This window comes from Rosa rugosa, chromosome 1, assembly GCF_958449725.1.
Source record: "Rosa rugosa chromosome 1, drRosRugo1.1, whole genome shotgun sequence".
Lineage (NCBI taxonomy): Eukaryota > Viridiplantae > Streptophyta > Magnoliopsida > Rosales > Rosaceae > Rosa > Rosa rugosa.
Genome location: NC_084820.1, coordinates 32,245,134 through 32,251,174, shown reverse-complemented (window position 1 = coordinate 32,251,174; position 6,041 = coordinate 32,245,134). Strand labels below are relative to the sequence as shown.

The following is a 6,041-nucleotide window of genomic DNA, read 5'->3' as shown; positions in this document are numbered from 1 at the left end:
GAGCCTCTCCCCGATTCTCTCTTCCTCTCCGACCTCTTCACCTTCTTCCGGCCATAACTCCTCCATCCGGCGACGGATTTTGAAGTGTAAGATGTCGTTGGAAAGCTCTCTTCCTTCTCTTCATTTCTGGGTTCGTTTCGTAGCTTAATATGAACTGTGGAAGGTGCAGCAACGAGAAGAAGAGGACGGTCACTGTAGCAGTTTTGAGTCAACGCCGATATTTTCCGATTCCGGCAGTCTCCGGCCACCAAATTGGCGTCGAAGGTTCGGTTTTTGACATAGATCATTTCCCCTAACGTCTTTCATTTCAATTTGTAGTGTAGAGGTCGAATTAACAATTTCAATTTCTAGGGTTCTTGGAATTTCTGGAAAATTTTCACCGGCCAAATTGGAGCTCTTCCAGGTAAAATTGGAACTTGTTGTAGTTGAGAAAGAGGTTGGGTTTGTTGAGTAGATGGTGCTGCCAAATTTTGGTGGCCATCGGAGGTGGTTGCCGCCGGCGCGTGGGGCCCACGCGCTTCCACTGTTGGTGGCGCGTGGAGGCCTGTAGGGCAGTGTTTTAATTTCAGTTTTTATCCCATTAAATTGTAGAATTGTTGTAGAGCTTGTATGTGAAGTTTGGTGAATTTTGGAGGGGTTTGGAATTATTTGTGAATTTCCGAAGTTTGAAATTTTGTGATTGAATTGTGGGAAATCCGGCCGTCGGATTTCCTTCGTTTTCGTTGTGGGATATATAAATTGAGGAATTGGTGTTGTGGAAGAGATTTGGGTTGAATTTGAGAAGTAATGGAGATAGGGATTTTCGGGTTTCGTTTAGGTTCGTAATTATTTTATCGGATTGTCGTTTACGGAAATATAATTGTGTACAGGGCAATGCCGCGAGCTACGGTTAAATGAAGGAACTCGTTTGCGTGGTAGCCCAATAGTACTGTGAGTGGACTTTTGTTTTTAAGTAAATGATGCATGCATTTATTTTGAAATTATTGGTTTATTTAATTATCGTTTTATTTATCGAACATGATATTTTGTCTTGGATTATAATTTGACATTGATTTTTCATGAGTTTCGGATATGAACTTATTATGCTCGGATTTGGATTTATGAGTTGTTTTTGAGAATATGAATTGATTTTCAGAAATTGATTATAATTATTATTTGAAATTCTGATATTGTGATTTTCAATGAATTCTTTTCCGAGGTGATTTCCGGAATTTCATATTTATTTTTCATTCACCGATTTGAGATCTCCGAAAGATTTTCGAAATGAGATTTCGATGGAATTATTTCTTGTTTGTTTATCGACTTTCGGTTTTGGCATGGATGATGATTTTGGAATTGGTTTTGTTTCGAATCATGATGATACTCTTGGCGTGTGGGACACGTCGTTGGAAATGCATTTGCGAGAGATGGGGGAAGCCTTATGTATTTTGGATTTACTGGATTTTCGGTTATGTTTCCCTGTGCCATACTGACGGGTGATTTTATCATGCTAGCATTGATTTTCCGCCTTTGTGGCGCGGTGATGGGATCACCGTAGCCCTTCCGCCTTTGTGGCGCAGGTTACTGTCTCTGTGACAGTAATTCTGTAGCCCAGTATCCTATCGCTACACTTAGTGGCGTAAGGGTATATTACGGGAGTTCTTTAGCCTGGGAGGCTATCACCCAAGCCTGAGTGGCTTATTCGTATGGCTATCATCTTCCCCTACTCATTATATTATTGCTGGGCTAGCGGGGTCTAGTCCGATTCCCTTAACCAGCGGGGCTGGTCTTATTTTCTTGAGTATCAGAGTTCTTTCCTCTTTGCTTGGTTGTGGCTAGCGGGGCTAGTCGGTTTTCTTGAGCTGAACTAAAGTTGTGTTTCTTTAAATTGTTGCATGCATCGGGATTTTTAAAGAAATAAATGTGGGAAAGTATGAAATACATTTTGTTTTAATTTGTTTATTTTTGTCCACTCACGCTAACGTGTTTTTCAATACTTTTCCCCTGGGCCCTTCGGTTTCAAATGCCCAGTTTGCAGGCGAAATTAGTTGAGGTCGGGCGTACATGGAGTCGAGGCATAGCCAACAGCATTGCTTCCGCGTACTCATTCTATTTCTGTTTTCTTTGTTACCTAGTGGATTAGTATTGCTCTGATAACCTATGGGATTAATATTGTTTTTGGGTTGAGACTGATATTTGTGAAATTGGAGTTGTGATTTGGGGAGCAGATGGCTCCAGAAGATTAAGGATGGATGATTTAGAAGTGTAAATGTTTTCCTACAGGTTTTGGGTAGGCTACTTTTAGGGGAAGTTCCGCCAAATTTTTGGTAGAATCTCTTCTAAAGTGGGCCCCGCAGGGCCACTTCGGATTTCAGGGTGAAATCTGGGGCGGGTCCTGTCAATATACCGGCCTAAATGCCCAAGAGTGTCCACCTCTTAGGCCAGGCCCACTCCCATCACTTAGTGATCAATGAGAGTGGTAAGACACCCTCCCTACTGGCCCATAACATAGAGCCCAACAACCCAAATTTGAGCCCAGGCCCAAATGGCCAAGCCCAAACCTGAGCAAGAAGAGCAATAGCTCTAATAAGCTTCTGCCAATCCATCACCGCCGCCGCCAAGGTCTCCGGCGGTAAGCCGTTCCGGTACCGCATCCCCTTCAAGTGCCGCTGCCTACCTTCTACTAACCAAGCCGGCGGCAAACCAACAGGAATCTGGAAAAGAAACTTCGATCTTCTGCATTCAATACCCCGAAGTCAATTTGTTGCCTTGACCTCACCAAACCTCGACCACAACTCTCCTAGAAAGAGTCCTGATCAGAAAGCCTTTCGGCGTCCAAGCTAGATGACCAAACGACCGCGTGTCTCAGCTGGAGCAAGACATTGCCCTGCTGAAAGATCAGATGGCGGCGAAGGCCAAGAAAGTTGAGATCCTCCAGCGGGAGTCTGCCGCCAAATCCGCGGAGCTGAAAAAGTTTGAGGATGAAGTCGCCCGGCTGGGAATGAGAAAAGCCACGCAGAGGCCGCCACTGTGGAATCGTTCAAGCAGTCCTCGGCGTACAAGCAGGCCCTCAAGGAGGCGGCTAAGGCTGGTGCCGCTGCAAACTTGGACATGCTCAACAAGAGAGGCGCCATTGACTGGGTCAAAGCGTCGCAGGCTGCCAGCGCGTCGAGCCAGCCGCCTATGCCAGCGGGCGGGTTTGCCGTTGCTCAGACTAGAGGTGCGCGTTCTGGCAGTGGTGAAAGTGACCATGGTCCGGCGGATGATTCTCAGCGGTCCCCCATGCCAACCCAATCCGAAGTGTCCCATGCCGAGTTTATGGCGGCCAACACTAGGAAAGATGGCACTATGGTGACGCCGAGTCCTACCGCTCATGGGTCCGATCAGACTAGCCGCCTGGCCAGGAAACAGCCGCCGAATGATGGTAAAGATGATGTCGCTGCTCCCAACAATCCGTGAAGACCGCATCGTAGCTTTTTGTAATGCCGCTGAGGCTTGCTTTTTGTATTTTGACAATATTTTTGGGCGGGGAGTCCCGACCCTAGACAAATGAAATGCTGTTTCTCTGAAATTTTTTCAAGTGTGGTTGTTGCTTGAAAATATGATTGCGTTGTTTGGATGTTGATATACCGCTAGAGTTTTTGACTTGTGCTTTTGCTAATCAACGAAACATGAAAGGAATTAAAATTGTTCCAAGTGCACGATGTAGCGGACGTGGTCCGCCGAATATTATTGGCGTTGCCAGTTAACTCTTGTGCTTGGACTTGGTGACAATGGTTTGAATAATTCCTCGTTTCATTGATAGCTGACAGATCAGCGTTTACATAAGCGGGGTTGTACCCGTTGGGTAGTTTCCCTTAGCTAAATATTGAACAAAAATTTAGCTCAGTCAAGATGCTCTTGGGTAGCGGCATGACTATTTGTAATAATACCGAAGGTGTTCGGTATTCTAAGGGTGGGTCGTTGTGACACCATCTTTGTCCATTAAGTAGAAGGTGCCAGGGCTAACGACTTCCACAATTTTGTATGGTCCTTCCCAAGTTGGGCGGAGTGCCGTTGGCGGTGGGATGACTTCCTTCATTACCCAGTCCCCCAGTTGGAGGTTCCGGGCTTTGACTCTGGCATTTTAGAAACGCGATACCCGTTGCTTGTTTTGCAAGTTGTGCAAATGGGCCTTGTGGCGTTTCTCCTCGAGGAGGTCCTTGTCGAGGTTGACGCCTTCGCCGTTGGTCTCGGAACAGTAGCCCTCGACCCTAGTGGTAGGTTGGGTGACCTCAATGGGTAGGACGACATCAGTGTCGAACATCATACAGAATGGTGTTTCACCGGTGGTGGAATTTGGGGTAGTCCTAATGGCCCACATAACTTCCGGGAGTTTTTCCGCCCATAAACCCTTGGCGTCATCGAGTTTCTTTTTTAGCAACTTCTTGATTATCTTGTTTGCTGCTTCGACCTGGCCGTTGGTTTGGGGGTGAGCGACAGATGCAAAACTCATCTTGGTGCCCAGGTTAGCGGTGAAAGATATGAGTTCCTTGTTGTTGAACTGTGTGCCGTTGTCTATGATGATTGTGTAGGGGATGCCGTAGCGGCAATAGATGTTCTTCCAGAGGAAGTGAGTTACCTTGGCGGTAGTTATTGCCGTCAGTGGTTCTGCCTCTATCCATTTGTTGTTGTAGTCGATGGCGACAATGATGTACTTGAACTAACCCTTGGCGGTTGGGAATTTCCCGAGCAAGTCTAGGCCCCACATGGAGTGAATCCATGGGCCAATGATGATTGACAGGAGTTCCGTCGGGGCATGGGGTAGTTCAACATATTGTTGACACTGGTGGCAAGACCTGGAAACCTTCCTGGCGTCGTCGCCGAGCGTGGGCCAGAAGTAGCCTTGTCGCATTGTGCGGTTGGCCAGAGATTTGGCGCCAGAGTGGTTTCCACATTCTCCTGCATGTGTCATTGCCAGAACAGCCCTTTCCTCCTCCGGGGTGAGACACCGGAGGTTAGGATGGGTGAAACCCTGGCGGTACAGCTTGCCATTCTGGATGTTGTAGAGGGTTGCTCTCCGCTTAAGCTGCCTTGCCTCGACCCTGTCGGTTGGCAGTGTTCCATTGCACTTGTACTCGATGATTTCATCCATCCAGCTGGGATTGACGTCAATATTGAAAATCTCCGCTGGGGTTTTTGTGATGCTTGGCTTGTCAAGGCACTCCACCCTTGTGTCCGTTGGACTTTGGTGTGGTTGGGTGGTTGCTAGTCTTGCCATAGAATCAGCCTAGGCATTCTTTTCCCTGGGGATCTGTGTGATATTGTGAAATTTGAATTTCTTGAGAAGCGTCTTGACGTACCCCAAGTATGCCGCTAACTGTTGGTCCTTGGCCTGGAAACTATTGTTGACATTGTTAACGACTAGCTGGGAGTCGCTGAATATGTTGACGTTGTCAGCCCCTGAGTCGATGGCGAGGAGTAAGCTTGCTATGAGCGCTTCGTACTCCACCATGTTGTTCGAGGCTGTGAAATTGAACTTTAACGCGTATTCAACGTTTGTTCCCTCTTGTCCCGTCAAGATGACTTCGGCACCGCAGGCCTTGGCGCAAGTAGAGCCGTCCATATGGAGGTTCCAGTCTGATTGCTGTTGGGGGGCTGGTTCCTCAGCGGTTACCATTTCTACGTTGGCCTCTTCTGGCTCTTGGTTGGGTTCATCCTGATGCTCGGTGAGCTCAACGATGAAATCTGCCACCGCCTGGCCTTTAATGGCTGTCCGTGGCTTGTAGTCGATGTCGAACTCGCTGTGCTCGATGGCCCACTTGTTGAGGCGCCCGGAGTGCTCAAGGTTATGCATTACCTGCCTCAGCGGCTGATTTGTTAAGACATGAATTGTGTGGGCCTGGAAGTACTGGCGGAGGCGTCTAGCGGCGACAATGAATGCGAGGGCGAGCTGTTCCAGGGGGTATACCTTGTTTCCGCCCCGTTCATGCCTCTGCCGGCGTAGAACACTCGGAGCTCCTCCTAGGCCTCCCGTCGTACAATGGCGCAGCTTACCGCTGATGTGGATACCGCTAGGTATA

At 47.8% G+C, this 6,041-nt stretch overlaps 1 long non-coding RNA gene across 1 annotated transcript; it reads left to right on the top strand.

The window, feature by feature from the left end:
* LOC133735502 (uncharacterized) lies at positions 1-2,371 on the top strand. Its single transcript, XR_009859065.1, has 4 exons — positions 1-264; positions 352-403; positions 870-930; positions 2,011-2,371. It is a non-coding gene; the product is annotated as an uncharacterized LOC133735502 (long non-coding RNA).
* Positions 2,372-6,041: the final 3,670 nt, after the last annotated feature.